Genomic DNA, 19230 nt, shown 5'->3' with positions numbered 1-19230 from the left:
ATTTGAGGTGGTCTCCTTTGAAGTGCATGTGTCATTTGACAATATATGCGCACGTTTTCTTTTCCTTTATATTTCGCATATTCCTCTTTATTTAGTTGTTATCACGTTGACCTTTTTCTCTTTCTCTCTCTTTAAAACTGAGGATGTAAAATGAGAAGAGAAATGAGAAGAACCTCAATCTATTACTCCATCTTGTGAGAAATTTGTGGTTTGTAGTCACGTGGTCTATGCATTTCTTGCTCCAAACGAAGTGTGCAGGGGGACGTAGCCGAAGGTTATCCTGGCGTGATCAGTGCCACAAAGACGTTAGGTTGGTTGCCTATGTTGTTGGCGTAGTTTCACAATGAACTTAAACTTTCATGTTGCAGGTTTTTTGCTTCTTATTGTACATAAGGAGGAAGGCCATAGCTGTCAAAATATTCTCCAACACCGCGATTATCAATATAAATTGCAATCCAATGGCTTCCTAGTTTTGTAGATGAATCTGTATTTACAATGATTGCCAGAGGGAGAGAAATCCGTGAGGGCAACTCATCGCTTGCAAATACCCCGGTAAAATGATTTCTGAACAATGAACTACCGTTTAAAGCACTAGCTAATTGTAATGTATTCAACATCGTGAATGGAAATGATACATAACGTATACGTACCTTGTAATTTAAAAGTCCAGGATAATGTTGCGCTGGTGGTCAATCTCTAGGAGTGAGGAAAACTCCCCATACACAATACAGTTTGTAGGTGCTGCTAATTTCTCTTGGAAATGAACTTCCAATCGGATGGCTCCATGTCGTTGTAAATTCCAATAGTGACAATCTCCAGCAGAAGAATCGGGAGTTAGGTAAAATACAAACAGTGTATATCCGTTCTTGTAGTCGGCTCTTGAAATTGTATTTCCAGTATTGGTAAAATGTATACCAGAGCCTGAGAACAATGTGTGGTACGATGAAATGTAGAGATTTTCTTCAAAGTTGGGTTGCAATGGTTTTGAAGGTACAGCTATTCCATCCACGTACAATGTAAAGAAATTAATGTTTAGATGTTGAAATTCAAATGGATTGGTGGTAATAGTTCCACTGGATGCTTCATTCGATGTAAATCCTACAATAATACGTTTTGGCAATGTTCCCATAAACAGGTTATCAATAGTTTTGGATTGTATATCCTTCGGCATGGTAAATGATTTCATTTGAACCCTTGTCAGAGGATACTTTGCCGGTGTAGATTGTAAAATTTTATTGTGTGCCAATTTGACACTAGGGCTGATGCTGACTTTTTTCACCTGCAACGATGCATCTAGAATATTGATTTTTGCATTGACACCATTTTCACCGGCCATGAGACAAAAGTTTGGTTTTGCAGGAATAAGTTTCACACGTAATTCCACTCCATGAATTAAAAATTTATCTTGATTAAAAATGTCACAATGAAGGTGTCCAATCATATCGAATTTCATACTTTGTTTTGTCAGTTCATAGCGTTGTTGAAATCCTTTGTTCCCTCTGGTGGTTGCGTTCATATGACCAGCCGTATCTTGAAACCACATTGCTGTTTGTAAATGTGTATTTTTAGCTCCATCACTATAATTGAGCAGTTTTTCCAGGTACGAACGATATGGATGATTATGTGACGGAAATGAAATCAGTTTATTGTTCAAGTAGATTTGTACTTCACTAAACATAGCATTTAGAAAATCATTGACAGGTGCAATTGCTTTATCCGTTTCGGTGAAGGAGGAACCATCTGGTTTCACAATTTGTGCTTGGATGTACAATAAGGTTTGTGGCAAATCAATATATTCATCACTGCTACCACTCACTACAAATTCTATTGGTGAATTTTCAGCTATTGAACTAATTGGTTTGTAGCTAATAATACGATTGTCCTGAACACTGGTTTGCGTGGGTAATGTTGAAAAAATGTCCAATTCACTTTTTACACATTCACAGGATTGATGATGTAAGAAAGCCATCGTTGAATTAATCAAAAATATCTGGTGACGATGCCAATGATCTCTTCTTCTTCTTATGTAATAATTTACGTCTCTTCGTAGAATTGATGGTGTTGTTGATCGTTCGAAGGTCAACCTCAAACTGAGAGCAGTCATCCCATTTTCGTTTATGATGTCCACTTCCCAGCATAGTTTTCAACTTATTTTTAGCTTTTTCTTGTAAATTTGTTTTTGCCTCTTGCATACGTTGATAAAACGATTCTTCCAGCGGTTGATTCGAGATCATAACATCATTAATCATATTGGCACCTGATTTTAATAATTCTTTTCCCACAGTTTTAGCTCCTTGCTTCACAAGTGGTAACACTGAACGAAATAAGCCACCAAGGAAACTTCCAATGCCATGTCCTGCTTGATAGGGATTTCCCACATAGACGTTGCCGATACCGGACAACGCTTGTTTTTGGTAGTATTGCAAATACGGATTAGTCATGACGACGACGACGGAAATGTAGTTTTGTACACACCGTTCCAAAGGTGAATGGCATAGGGTGACCTGTGCTATCTCTTATATCGATTTGTATTTGCTCAAAATTCATTTTTTCCACCGGAACATAATGTGCATTATTAAAGATTTGTACTGCATGACTTCCAAAAGTATGATTCACAGGATCCATGTTGACAATTCGTAGCAAGGGTACCATTGTATCTCCAACAATGACAGATTCAATAATGTCACAATAGACGTACATTTGTGATGGTAAGCCTAATCGTACATCCGGTGTATATTGTCCCTTTTCCATATCTTTTAAATCACTTTTCGGTTCAAATCCAAGCATTAAACTAACACTTGGTGAGATTTGTACAGAAGTATGGATTTCCTTATTGGGATGTCTTATGAGGCATATATTATTATTTGCGTCATGCGATATAAATAAATTGGTTTCTTTATGATGTATATTAATTGCATGAATAAGATCCCGTATATTGTTATAATAGCGTACAGGGATCGTTACAAACTTCCACGGTTCTTGATCACTACTACTTGATGATTTGTAATATATTTTATTGTTTTTACTGTTAATGTTCAGCAAAGAATGTGGATAATGAATTTCTACAATTGCCACATCCCATTTCTGGCGAAACTCTACACATCGTTGTAATTTCGTAATATATGAAGTCAATGTATTTTCTGGAAAATAATCCATGGAACTATTACTGGGAAGTGTAACGTAAAAATCTTGATCAGGTTTCATTCTTCTTCTTCAATGAAGTTGCAGGGATCCACGAATTGAATGAGGAAGGATATCCTTTCCACTGGACGAGATACTCCTTTCTGCGACCTTTTGTTCTTGTACGTAATATTTTATCGATGAGGAACGTCGAAGGGAGCGGCACTGGTTGTAATTCTTCTCTGTAGAAAACACCATCGATGAGTTGATGATTTAAATCCTCTAGTCGATACACTGGTGGGTTTCTTGGTACAATGGCTTTTACTCTAAATATTTCCCAAGTCCAGTTCTCGAGGTAACCCTTGTCAAAGATACGTTTTGTTTTACTTATACGAACAGTATCACCAACAGATAAATCCGTATATTGTTTTGAACGTTGTAGTTTTTTGTCGTATAAGTTATGCCACACCTCCAGTAAACTGTCCTGAGAAACGTTTGCAGGTGCCATTTTAATACTGGAATGCCGACTTTCATTGTATGCTTTTACAAGTAAAGGCAATACTTTGATGTAATTATATGTTTGATATTTGGTAAAGTATTTCCACATACGATGTTTCAAGGTCTGATTAAATCTTTCTGTGATGCTGGCTTTAATATCTGGATCCTTTGTTGTAACATGATGCACGTTGTGTTTCCTGAGAAACTTTTGTACTGTCTTGTTGGTAAATTCAGTTCCTTGATCACTACGTAGCACAATTGGTTTCCTGTCCTGGAAAATCATTTCAAATGCATTCACTATATCCTCGGCACTTTTTGATTTTAGTGGTATAGCCCATCCGTACCGACTAAACACATCAATCACTGTAAGAATATAGCGGTAATTGTCATTATAGTTTTGAAGTGATTGTAAATCATTTAAATCACATTCCCATTGATCATCAATATTGTTAACAAGATAAAAATCTCTACGGAAACGACGACGTACAGGACGATGTAACGTGTAGGTAGGTTGTTTGTTTAACCAAAGTTTTATTTTGGCTAGAGGTATAGATTTTCCTGTGGCTTGCCATAATTTCTTTGCAGTAGAAAATGATGCAGGATGTGCAGGATTGTAATAAATGGATTTCAACTTTTTGTTCATGGTTTGTACGTTGACCATTGTGGAATGATACGTTTTCTTTTTGGTCGGACTTCTAAAACATCATCATCATCTTCTTCTTCTTCTTCTTCTCCGGAAGAAAATAATTCAGGTGCCGGTTTTGGTGGTGCAGATCCTTCAGATGCTGTTGTACTATTATGCTTGATAATATAGTTTAATTTTCGTGGATTACCAATCAATTCTTGAGGTGTGTTTGACGATGCAAGGTAGTTGCAAAACAATTCCCAGCCTTGAGGATTAGAATGTTTCCTCGGTCGAGTCACATCGCACATTAAATCTACAATATTGGATCCATGTAGTTTATTATCATTGATGTACACTGTTCCTTTATGATCCCACGTAATTGCGTCATCTTGTTTTAAACGACGGAATAGTAGTTCGGCTTTCTTACGATACATTTGTGGTATTGCGGCTAAAATTTCTTGTTTCGTGCTATCGTCAACATTCGGGACGTCACCATCAGGTTTCATTGATGTAATTGTAAGTGGTATTGATTCTTCTTGTTTATGTATCACATAAAGATATTTCTGTAATATTCTATTGTACTGATTCCATTTTTCTTCATCACTTGGATACGATGTATTCAATATAGATTGCATTTCACGATCGAGATTAGATTCTCGATTTTCACTCGCACGGGATGATGATGCATGCATTCGTTGAAGCATTTCTGGTGGCACTAAAACCATCTTCTTGCTATGTTCCATGATGTTTATTGTTTAAACAAAATACTGGATAACACACTTCCTACAATAGGTGCAAGTAATGCAGGTAAGAATCCTCCTTGTTGTACGGCTAAATGTTTCTTCTTTTTATCCAATGATTTTGTATTGTCTACGAGATAGCGGAGCGTGTTCTTGTAACGCTTTAATCTTGACTTCTGCGCACTTGTCAGTGGAACATTGCCTTTTAAGACATTATAACAACATTCACAAATACTATGAATTAATGAAGCGTCTGCATTGGCAATAATAGCTTTACGCAATCTTGGTTTAGCTTTGTGCAGAGCACGTAGCAGATCAACGTGTTTCACTGTAGGAGACATCGTGACAGACTAAGTCATTCTTTCCACATGCACAATAATTTAAACGTCTTTTGTTGGTACGTAAACATAATGATGCAAATCGTCGGGAAAAATATTTGTACGAAATCGCATTTCATCGGGTGTATCTTGTTTAAGATCCATCAGTAAATAGCCATGTGGATTTCTTGTTGCGTCTGCATAACTTTCTTGTAGAAACAGTGGATGCTCAGGCATGATTTGATAACTCATATGCTTGATTTGTGACTTGTCACGTGGATTTTTAAACAACACCAAATACGAACAATTTAAACTCATAGTTCTATTTGCTTTACTTTGATGAAATACATTTTGTGTTATAAAAATCACACTAATATTTCGATGATGCGATCCTTTTGTGAACATATCAACAATATCACTATTCACTTCTCGCATATGGTCATCAATAATAATCAAATGTGGTCCATCTTGAGGCTGAAAATCTTTCATTCGTGGAAGTCCTTCGTGAAATTCTACTGGAACCGGCATTGTTGCATACACGTCTTGCCATTCTGCATAATACCAGTATATCTTACGAAATTTCGCATTGATCATGGTTGGGAGATGTGACAGTAATCGCTTCACAAAATACGTTTTTCCACGTGATGTGATGAAATCATTTACCAAGATTACTGATTTACAACAGAATGTACCTTATAGAATCTTAGCTAGCCAAAAAATCCCTACAAAGTTTGGATTAAGAATCGTAGTGAAGCTTGAAAATGATAAGAATATAATTTTACCAGCAAGATATTTACCCATGGAAGCATCAAAACAAGAAGAACTGCTGCGTTTCTTAAATACTGGATCTGTATCTTTATGTTACAAAGGATTCTTGGGTCGAAGTCATCAATTTGAATTTAGTACACAGCCGGTTTCGTCAGCAATTGTGATGAAATCATGAATTCAAACGTCAGCACATTCCTTTGACATCATACGTAGCTGTATGCAGAATGCGATCTATGAATTTGGTTAGTCAGCATGACGTCAGCAACTGTGATGAAATCATGAATTCAAACGTCAGCACATTCCTTTCCAATGACGTCAGTAATAACTATCAAATCAGCAAATACAGTGTCTTCCCACGAAATCATTTAAGCAAGTGCGTTTCAGCAGGAAAGATGTGTACTTCTAACGATAAAGGATTCCTCTTCGCAAGCTGTTATCCAATAAATATATTTCAAACAAAACATGTGATGATTGGTATCAGTGCTACAACGTTTGAACCAGTGATTCGATTGGGCAAAGCAGAACAATTTGGTGTACAACTGACCTTTGAAGAATGACAAATATTATGTTCACGAATCGACCAAATGAATGATTATTTTCATGATGAGCTAAATGTGACCATAGTCAAATCATTAGGCTCAAATCATGAAGTGGTGCTGCGTACAGTCCTCGAAGAGAAGATGGTGCTGTTACGTAAAAAGAGTACATTTCATGTCCCTCGCAACATGGTGTATCTAACGCCAACGGAATGGAACAAATTCATCAACGTATTCCAGTGTGTGAAACATGCAGTGGAAGTGTGCAACAAAACAAGTATATTCCTGAAAAAGTACTATTTTGAAAAATGTGCCATGCATATTGTACAACATGTATCTAGATGCTGTGATGGCTGTCAACATCGTTCGTGGGTGCATACCTGTGTTGATAAACAGTTTATTTGTGATCAAATGGACATTGAATTTCCAACAATTGATATTGCAATAGACCTTAAAAGACTTCAATTGGAATTAAAATTATACGCTAAAGACAAACTAGTGGAAGAAGTTCAAAATACATTGTATCGACAATATCCAGATCCTCTGTCTGGTATGGATGTATGTGGAGTGTAATAAAATGATCCATTTCAATGATTTGTGTTTTTTCATTTCAAGTACAACCACATATTCTGACGTGTACTATTGCACCACAATGTTGCCAGAGGCTTTAGTTCTAAACAGTTCCGGTTCTTTACTAATGACTGCACAAACTTTTAAAAATGTCAAACAAAACTTTGAAACAAAATTTTTGAAACGAAAAAATTTGGAAACGAAAAAATTTTCAAACAAAATTTTGCAACAAAAAAATTAAAAATTTTCAAAGAAAAATTTTCAAACAAAAAATTTTGAAACATAAATTTCAAACAAAATTCTGAAACAAAAAAAAAATCAAACACAAATTTGAATCAAGAGTTTTCAAACAAAAACTTTCAAACAAAAAATTTTCAAACTAAAAAAAATTACGTTTCACGGTTAACCGTCAAACTTTATCCGGTTTTCAACTATTCGATTAACAAATAAACGGTTTTGATCATATTTATCAGTGAGTGCAAAATGTTGAACGAAACCAAGATTTTTAAATGTTAAACAAAACTTAAAACTGAATGCAGAAAAGATTTGAACAATCAGCAACCAATCATATTGCACGAAATATAGTGATCAGCCAATCAGATTGCACGAAAGATAGTGATCATCAACCAATCAAATTGCATCAACAATAACTTTGCCAGTGTTGTAGCATGTATTCCCTTAAGACTATGAGTAATAAGATTCAATAAGGTTAGCTATGTATCCCTGTACACTACCTCATCAAGGTCAATCACGTGGTACATCGTATTGCTTACGTTTATAATGGCTGTAATAATCAATACCAATGACGCATTCTCAAATTATCCTACAAAGTTTAAATGTACCAATGTCCTGGACTCCTAATCCCATCATAGGTCAATAACTGATCACGTGATCATACTAATATTTCACAATGATTTACCCAATGAATGAGATACCATCCAATTTTAAGAACAATTACCAATTATTGATATGACAATGAGAAATGTACCTCTCCCAAATTTTAAGATTGGTACACAAATACACCTGTGTCTTATGAAAAAGTAATAAACCTGTAGTTATTCAATAATAAAGCCAGTCAATAACCTTTAAATTTTGAATATTTGGCCATAAGAGGAACACCAATGGGTCCTAGAAAACGTTTACCAAATTATGTTATTTTATAATTCCCAAATTTAAAAGAGAACATAAACATATAGAGGTAATAAACCATATAACGTGCTAAATACTTATCAAGGGGGTCAATAACCTCCGAAATTTGATTTTTGGTAGTTCTTTACCCATGAAAGGGAACGATGTGGACCATCCAAATTTATAGTGGTACATATTGAAGACCTGTACGAAGATACCAAATGCTTATATTAAACAATTTCTAAAACTGAGTGGATGAGTCAAGATACCCCTCCCAAATTTTAAAGGGTGCATCAATGTACTCATGTCTTATGATATGAAATGAACCTATATACATGACCATATAAACATATACGGTAATAAGACCGCATCAAACGGGATAAATTGGTCCAAAAACCAAACACGTGATACAACATATTGCTTATGTTTATATTTTGGCATTTTTTTTACTCATGAAGGGGAACAAGGTGGACCACCCAAATTTATCATGATACATATTGAGGTCATGTACTATGATAGTGAATGCTTAAATTGAAAAATTTCCAAAATTTAAGGGATTGGCTATGGTACACCTCCCAAAAATTTAAAGGGGTGCATCAATGTACCTATGTCTTATGATAGAAAATGGACCCTATACAAGACCATATAATCATATTAGGTAATAGGACCTTATCCAAGGCAATAAATTAGGCAAAAACGAAACACGTGGTTGTACTAAAATTTGGCAATTTCGTACCCATGAAAGGGAACGAGATGGACCACTCAAATTTATAGTAATATATATATATATTAGGGTCTTATACTATTATACCAAATGTTTAAATTGGGCAATTTCCAAAATAAAGAGGTGGGCCAAGGTACCCTTCCCAAATTTTTAAAGGGTGCATCAATATACCCATGTCTTATAATAGGGAATGGACCAATATACATAACCATATAATCATATAAGGTAATAGGACCTCATCCAAGGGGATAAATTGAGCCAAAACAAACACGTGGTTGTACTAAAATTTGGCAATTTCGTACCCCTAAAAGGGAACGAGGTGAACCACCCAAATTTATCATAATACATGTTAGGGTCCAGTACTATGCTTAAATCGAAATTTTTTCCAAAATTTAAGGGGTGGGCCAAGGTACCCCTCACAAATTTTAAAAGGAGTGCACAAATGTACCTATGTCTTATGATAGGGAATAAACCCCTATACATAACCATATAACCATATAAGGTAATAGGACCTCATCCAAGGGGATAACTTAGGTCAAAACCAAACACGTGGTACAACGTATTGCTTACGTTTATATTTTGGCAATTTCGTACCCCTAAAAGGGAACGAGGTGAACCACTCAAATTTATCATAATAATACATGTTAGGGTCCAGTACTATAATACCAAATATATAAAATGAGCAATTTCTAAAATTTAAGGGGTGGGCCAAAGTACCCCTCCCAAATTTTTAAAGGAGTGCACAAATGTACCTATGTCTTATGATAGGGAATAGACCCCTATACATAACCATATAACCATATAAGGTAATAGAACCTCATCCAAGAGGACAAATTGGGCCAAAAGACCAAACACGTGGTACAACGTATTGCTTACGTTTATATTTTGACAATTTTGTACCCCTAAAAGGGAACGAGGTGGACCACCCAAATTTATCATAATACATGTTAGGGTCCGGTACTATAATACCAAATGTTTAAATTGGACAATTTCCAAAATTTAAGTGGTGGGCCAAAGTACCCCTCCCAAATTTTTAAAGGAGTGCACAAATATACCCATATCTTATGAAAGGTAATGGACCCCTATACATGACCATATAACTATATAGGATAATAATACCTCATCAAAGGGGATAAAATCGACCAAAAACCAAACACGTGGTATAACGTATTGCTTACGTTTATATTTTGGCAATTTGTACCCCTAGAAGCAAACGAGGTGGACCGCCCAAATTTATCATGATACATATTAGGGTCCTGTACTATAATACCCAATGTTTAAATTGGTCAATTTCCAAAATTTAAGTGGTGGGCCAAGGTACCCCTCCCAAATTTTTCAAGGGGTGCATTAATATACCCATATGTTATGAAAGGTAATGGACCCCTGTATACGCCCATATAACTATATAGGGTAATAATACCTCATCCAAGCGGATAAATTAGGTCAAAAACCCCCGAAATTTGAATTTTTGGCAATTTTTTACCCATGAAAGGGAAGAACATGGACACCCAATACTGATAGAGGTACATACTATGGTCCTAGGCTACCACACTAAATTTTTAGATTTGGTAATTTCCAAAATTTAAGGGGGGTGGTCCTATGTACCCCTCGGTCATTGACCCCGGGCCAAGGTCATTGACCTTTGACCTATGACGTTATAAATGTCGGGATCAAAGTCCAAAGTGCGGCAGAGTGCTGCCATTACTACTGCAGGGCTAGTTTTATTCCACTTTTGCCCACATGATAATACCACGTGACATTACGTCACACTCGAGTGGTGCAACTTCCATGTAAATCTAACCTCACTCTCTTCCTTGTGACAGTTGACTAGGGTAGCACTCTCTTCTTTAAAACAGTTGTCTAGGGTAGCACGTGAAAAAATACATGCCATCATAGACCTTGATTAAGAATCACAGTATACAAATTGTAAGTTCCTCTTCTTATTCTTGAGTAACATAGACATGAACTGTATTTATAAAACATTTCTCACAAACATACTATCGTTTCTTTTCCCCTCAATAACTTCCCAACAAAAATATAGTGAAAGTTGAAAAAGTAACAACACTTCATATATCATTTACATCTCTCTTTTTAAAAAGCAAAATAATCAAGTATTCTCAACCTTATTACAGCACAGGTGTCCTCTGATGAAATCATAACAGGGAAGGAAACCCGTGAGCGTATTGTTTGAATAATAAACTGTCTTATCTGGTTATCAGAGCAAATAAAATAATGTCAATAATTAACTTTGCAAGCTTTATAAATAGTAATATATATATATATATATATATATATATATATATATATATATATATATATATATATTGTTACACAGTTAAGCCTCGAAGTCCTAAGCCGGACTCAAATTATGGGGCAAGACCCCCGCGCTTTTCTAATTGTGTGTGTTGCAAAGAAAGAGAGAAAGGGAGAACGGAGTCAGGTGAGTCTTTGATTGTATTAGCAATCTGGTGCCTCATTGACACCAACCCACACGCATGTAATAGTGGTATGACCCTGGCTTTGATTTAGCTAAATCACAGGGCCGGGTCGCGGCTGTAAATTTAGTTAACACCACGCAAGCGATAAATACATAAAAACATTATGTATTTGGAGCTAAGCGTGAAATAGAGATGTATTAGTAAATGTAAAATAGATACTTCAGCCCCGGCGTGATGGGGAAAAATCATAGAAAAACTAGAAGTCTTGGCCACTGTTGGGTATGCGCGTAGACACGCTTCTCCAAGCTCGTCAAGGCTCGTGACGTAGCTCTCGAGCGACGTGAGAACTAGCAGAAATGCGTGGGACGAAGACGCTTTACAAGTGAGGCTTTTCGCCGAGCTCAAGTTGTTCTCCGGTGTTTGTGAAGTACACTTGGATCCTTTGTCACGGACGCTCCGTATTAGATCAGGTATGTAATTATTTTTTCTAAGTCCCCCGACATGGGACAAACACTTGAGACTTGTTAGGATTCAACAAAGTTTAACTTAAAAATGAGACCAAGTTTCCACTTCGAAAATTATCATTTCCCCTTTGGGCCAATACAAGTTGCAAGTACGAATTATCAAATTTACTATTTTCAATAAATCGCGGCTTAGCATAATAACCTTCTAGCACCAGTTTGGTAATGTAGGGGTTGTGCCCATACATGTTATGTAGTAATAATCTAAAGTTGTAATTTCAGGTAACCGAGTTATAAAACTCTTTGTATTTTCATTTTTATTTTGTTTTTATTCTTATAAATAAAAAGTACGATGGAAATGGTCTCTTTAATTTAGTCATGCTATCCCTCCCTATCTGGATTCAGTTCACAGTCTTCATATGTTACCTGGGTTTCAATTTCCAGTACAAGCTCTACCTCTGAAATACGAGTCTCCCCCCCATTGTTGAGACTTTTAGTGCACTTTCTCATCATCTTCGAACCAGTAAAGCCTAAGACGTCTTGATACTGAGGCTTAAAGGGAGTTGAACTCAGTACCAACTTTGACATACTGGGTGGAGAGTAGAGGAGTGATCTCAAATACAAGTAAGAAAGTGTATACAAATATAACGACAATCTCAAACAACACATAACAATATATATATATATATATATATATATATATATATATATATATATATATATATATATATATGCTCTTTCGCAATAGTAGTGGTAAAAGAATGAATTTCAAGTACATTGGATGCACTACAATATCTAGAAACTTGATCTACAGGGTGTCCGAGAAGTCCTTCCCTGATTACAGAAATTGATAACTCAGGCTAGAAATAAGACAGAAATATGAAACTGGTGTTGAATTGTTTACAAACTATAAAAGTTTTGGTCACATCAGTACACTTCCACATGAGCACCCTTGGTAGCACGTAGCACATCTAGGCGATATTCAATTTCCATCCACACATTAGCCAACATCACTGGAGGGATCGATGCAACGACTGTGGTTATTCGTTGCTGCAGGGTTTCAAGATCTGGTACACGTGTTCGGTAGACCTAACACAGACAAAAACTTTTATAGTTTGTAAACAATTCAACACCAGTTTCATATTTCTATCTTATTTCTAGCCTGAGTTATCAATTTCTGTAATCAGGGAAGGACTTCTCGGACACCCTGTACATATTAATGCTATCTAAAATTCCCAAAGGAAAGAAGATTGAAGATGTAAATCTACTAATCAACTTAAAGCAGTCAATTGAACGTAATAACTCCTGAAGATTGAGACTTCCTGGGAAAGTTTATCTTGCATTTCGTTTAATTGAGACTATTATCTTCCTTTCGTCTCTTTCCAGTGTTTACTTCTCACAGGTAACTACCAATAGTGGGAAAATATGAATCTTAAATTCAATTTTCCTATAGTGTGAAGATATATTTCAACAATTAATGGAGATCATCCTTACGCAACAAAATCTCAAAAAGTTATTTACATATATTTTCTGCTTTCATAAACTGAAGTGTACCTACTTAATTTCTGCACTTTATATACACACTATAAAGAAGAAATATTTTTCCCGGAAAATATTCTAAACTTTCTCTCATAATTTCTAGCTGTGACAAGAATTGCAAAGAATAAATAATTGCTTATATGCTCATATTGAAGGGTTTTGAGTTCGACTCTGGTGTCATTCCAGATTCCGTTTGAGGGAAAGAGAGAAATACTATCCGATATAAGAGAGTTGTTTCAGGAAAGTCATGGCTATCAATCAAATTTATATAATTACTTTTTAGTCTCCTCGCCAATATTGAAGTGAAACATCTAGAGATCCTACCAATTTTACCTCTTCATTTCTGTGAAAATGTAACAAACTTACTTGACTTGTCACGGCAAAAAGTAAATACAGAAATATAAATTAAATTAAAACATCTGGCATTGGAAAAACGTCTGATGTTTCGGTTAACACGGGCTGGTAACAACTGCAACGCCGGGATTTAGGCAGTGGTATACACTATTAGTACAAGCTCTGTACTACATGAGAAGCAGTAAAACAGCAGTGGGCAGTGAACTGAGATCACCAGTTCATAGTCTAAACCAAGTGACCTCTTCTGATTTCCAAATGGGGAAAAATTGTTGGCGCTTGGTTATATGGTGCGAGCTAGACGAAAGTTGCTACCTTGTTGGGTGTGTCGCGAAGGACAGCGTTCAAGTTGATGATGGCCTTCAAAAGTCACGAAAATACCACATCGGCGAAGATAAACAGTGGTCGGAAGAAAATCTTCAGGTCCCGCTGACCATTAATGTGGATTATCAGTCAAGACCAATGTATGACTGCGGTGTAAATGACGGTGGAATTCTAGCAGTGTCTTCTACAGTCTTTGTTGACAATCACAGTCCATCGTGATTTATATGTCTTTACATACGTATGTCGGATTGGGTCGCACAAACAAAATGGCTGATAACGGACAATAACGCTTTATAACACAACGCAATAGTGCCGAGAGCATTCAACATAGACTCTGATGACTGGATATGTGATATGGTTAAATGAATGATCATTCACCTTATTTATATGTGGTGAACGTCCAATGAAGCGTATGATTCGCAGTGTCTCCGCACGACGGAAGCTCCGTGACTTTGTGGCGGCAATATCCTCGTTTTTAGTGCCTTCTGTGCTGACGCTAGCCAGTCGTGTCACTGAACTGATTATATTGCCATTTAAAGTAAACTATGTGCAGCCTATGGTCAAAGATGTTGTATCCTGGCAATTGTGCCTTATTTCAGAATCATAATGCACCATTCACATTGCTGAAACTGTTGCGGCGTGACACGAAATTCGAACATCTTATATGAACAACTTATTGAAGAACCTTCAGTCCTTTTGTTTTCATTCTCGGCCAAACATCTAAAAAACACTGAAACAAGTGTTCAATTATTTTAAATATGAAATCCAAATACCAACTTCCTTGTCTCTAACTTTAAAAGATACAGATATATTGATACCTTATTGGCATAATTGCAACGCCATCCCTTTATAGTGTTTGTCCAGAAAGTAATGAGACTGATCATGACAAGGCGTTCTAGTCGTCAAGAGCGCATCCTTCACGAACGGGATTGATGCTACCCGGACCAGTAGCTTTGAGCTCTGATAAAGCAAAGGTCGCTTATTATGCGAGAAACAAAGTCGAGATTTTTGGAAGCTCAAAACGCAGCTTTCGTTTGTGAAACAATACACTATTAATCAAGTTTGAGAGACATTTATCACAATTAAGAAGCCCTACCAGGACCAGGTCCTGTCAAGGGTTCAGGTTTTCCGTTGGGACGGAGATTACAAGAACGGACGGGAAATCGTGAAAGAAGATGAACGTTCTGGACACGACCCGCTCGGGAGAGTAATACTCCCGGAAGTTCGTTTTTCCGCGCGCTACTCTAGACAGCTGTTTTACGTGCTATCCTAGCCAGTTGTTTTAAGTTGGTCACAAAATTTATATCATGAAGTACAAGGGGAACAAAACGACCCTATATCATGGAGTACAAGGGCATAAGTACTACAACTACTTATCTGCATAAAAATAAATAAATCACTTTTTAAGTATTATTGTCATATTATTTTAATTTAATAAGTGTTATAAAAATGTAAAAAAAATTAAAAATCTTTCCTCGGGCGGGGTTTGAACTCGCGCCAAAAGAGGGTTTTATTACTAGCATATAGCGCTAGCCCACTCGGCCACTGAGGCCGACAACAGCAAGCGTTTGTTGTCTCTATTTGAATGCAACGTGGCAAGAAGTGGATAACGCCAACCAATCAGAATTGTGTTTCTCGTTTCTACTTCCGGGAGCATTACACTCCCGAGCTAGTCCTTTCTGGACGTCCTTGCGCAAGTTGTGTGAATAAAAATTTCATGAAAGTGAAGGAACATCCGGACCAAGCCTGTCGTTTGAGTGTCACAGTGATAATCAAGAAACTGAATTTACCCGAAACAGTGGTGAACGTAATTCTAAGTGAAAATTTGAACATGTCCAAGATTTGTACAAAGTTGGTGACAAAAGTCCTGCATGAAGAATAAAAGAAAGAACGACATGACATTTCCCATCAAATGTTGATGTAAGTGTAGAGTGAAATGGATGTTTTTGACAAAGTAATAACAGGCGACGAAACATGGATATTCCAATATAACCTTGAAAGCAAGTGGAAAAGTACGGAGCGGTACACCAAAGAGTCCCAGAGCCCCAAAATGACAAGGATTCCAAGTCCAGTATCCAGATAATGCTCATTGTCTTCTTTGACAAGAAAAGAACAGTACATAAAGAATTTCTGCCTTAGGTGAATACTGTCAACGCCGCTTGCTACATGGAAGTACTTACCGTCAAATGGGGTGAATAGAAACATGGGGGTGAATAGAAACAAAACTCCCAGGTTAGTTTTGGATTTATCTGGACGATAAATTAATCAAGAAAACTGAAATTTCTTAACATAGTCTTATACGGCTAAAGTGTCCAGGGCAGAGACAAAATGTTTTACTGAGTTGGGAACACTGAGGTAGACGGCAGTAGCATTAATGTGTTACTGAAATCTTACACGGTATTTTAGCGCTCCTTAAACTTTCTTGGTAAGTATGACATTTTCATATTTGTTGCATTTGAGCATATGCCTATTTTGTAGTTTGTTGTTTCATTTACTGACGTTCATAGTAAACGTTTTCCTTTTGTAAATTATTTTTAATCAAAATTTAACTTGACTGGGTTATTGTTATGATTTTTAATTAGTGGGGTGAATAGAAACACTTCTTGGGAAATTCTTGAAATTCCTCAAGGAGTGGAAAATTCTTGAGGAGCAGAAAAAAGGACCTGATAGGAATGTATCAACCATCTCTAAGAACAAATTTCCAAGTCTTCTGAAAAAAAAAGTGTGAAACTGAAGGAGGAAAATATCAGGGCTGGATTTGAAAAGTGTGGAATTTTTCCCCTTTGTCGAGACCAAATACTGAGGATGTTGTCAAAAAAAGACAATGAACGAGAAGAAACAGAACAGCAAAAGTCATCTCAGACTGTAAAACGTTCCCTTATGGATCTTCTCAGGAGCATGAGAGAAGATGAAAAAATTAAATAAGGGAAGAAGAGAGTACGAATAGATGTTTCTGGTAAGAGTTTTGGTTTGTTTTCTGAAAATGATACATTTTCATCAAATCACAACGAAACTCAACCTACCTTTGTATTGTCGGAAGAGGAGAAAGACAACATTCCAGACGATCACGAACTAGATGATGTTTTTTTTTAAAGCTGGTGATTTTGCTGTGGTAAAATGAGAAGCTAAAACTCGATGAGACTATTCAGCACCCAAGTGGAAAAATGGGAACATGATGCATATGTGGGAGTGTTTTATAAGAGAGCACATAAACAATGAAATTTTCAGAACGAAACTGTTGGGTTTTATTAGGAGTTCGTCAGCACGCTTTAAGTATATGATAACTTTCGGGCCCCTTCGTGGCTAAGCGGTTAGCGTACGCGCCTTTGGCGTGGGAGACCCGGGTTCGATTCCCGGCGGGAGCTCATGTAGTTCTGATTCTACGTTAATCAGTAGGTCCACGTCTCATATAGCCTCGCTGCTGAACGGGACGTAAACCTCAAAATCAACTCAACTCATGATAAGTTTCCCTGATGATTTCAGTGGTTTAAATCTTATTCAAATATCATCAAAACTATATGGTCGTTTATACCTATATTGTGCATTGTATTGTTTTATAAGTTTGTAACTTATGTAATACTGGTCTTATTGAACTAATATCTTGCAGGTATCAAATAAATCGTTCGTTTCAACAAATACGTTGTTTCTTTTTTACCTTTCCAATAGTATAAAAGAAACAACAATGAAAATAAAGTAATTGTTTCTATTCACCCCATGGGTAGGGGTGAATAGAAACATTAAGAAAAATCAAGGTGAAGAAAAGTGGAGTTGATAAATTAATATGACGTTTACTGAAATTCATTAGCATATTAAGACCTTTCTTTTGGAATAATCTGATACGCGAAATCTTTAACATTACCAGACTTATATTCTCATATAGCCAAAAATGTGTTTCTATTCACCCCATTTGACGGTAAATGCTTGCTTAAGAGAGTCAATCGGGTCCGACAGGAGATTGCCAAATTCTGGAAACTCTGTCACGATAACGCGTCGAGTAACACCGCATTCTTGTGACTCGACGCGTTATCTCTGGCTAGAATCGGCTTTAGTATGTTGTCGTAGCCATTGTACAGTCCTGACATGAGCACAGTGGACATTATCGTATTCTCTAAGCTCAAAAGAAACTTCAAAGGTTGTCGTTTTGACGATGTTTTGGCCATCCAAGCAGCAATGATTGTGTTCTGAGAGGATTGTTGGAAACAGCCTTCCAGGAGGCGTACACTGTGTGCAAATCTTGTTGTGTCGATAGCCAAGGAGAGTATTTCAAAGAATTATAACAAGTTGTACCAAGAATTATATGGTAAATTTTATTTCATGGACCCAGTCTTATTAGTTTCAGGACAAACCCTGTATTTTCCCAACTCCTTTTCTTCCAGGATTTAAGAAAAACTCTGAAACTCTGAGATTAATTATTTTTAATGAAAAGTCTGAATAACAAATTTCACGTGTCTTCCGTTAAGGGATACCGAGATGAACATCTTACAATAATAGAGACCCCCATTCTCCCTTCCAAGTCGAATTTCCAAAAATTCTTCCTTAATGGTATTTTACGTCACAAATCCTACGTATTGTTCAAATTTCCAATTTGTAGCTGAGTGCATTGCAGTCATTCACTCTTTCATTCAGTCAGTCAGAATTTCTTATTATACTAGTATCGATATATAGAGAGACTGTTACGAGGATTGCTCTAAACTACTACTTAAAAAACGCTAGTGTTCCGATATAAAATTCTGAAGAAAATACTTTTCTATGGTTAAATTACTATCTTTGATCGTTTATTTTTACAGTTGTGTGAAGAACTACATGGGAAACCGTTGTTCAGAATGCGTTAACACTACTTCAGGACTTCAGTTGACACAAATCCCTCACAAAGCATCTTATTTTGCATGTGTCGGAATAAGAAGAAGGCATTAGGTGTTAAATCTGGTGAGTACGAGCAATGAGACATAAATTCGTTTTATCGAACTCATTGATGACCTCTGGAAACAAATTGTTGTCTATCACTCTAGCATTTAGTTCTTAGATCTTCTAAAGTTATGGTTGCCACATGTTCGGCCTAACCAAAGGAACAAGCAATCATTCGCTTGGCAA

This window comes from Thermobia domestica, chromosome 15 (genome assembly GCF_964235325.1).
Source record: "Thermobia domestica chromosome 15, izTheDome1.hap1.1, whole genome shotgun sequence".
Taxonomy (NCBI): domain Eukaryota; kingdom Metazoa; phylum Arthropoda; class Insecta; order Zygentoma; family Lepismatidae; genus Thermobia; species Thermobia domestica.
Note: the sequence above shows the minus strand (reverse complement) of the source record.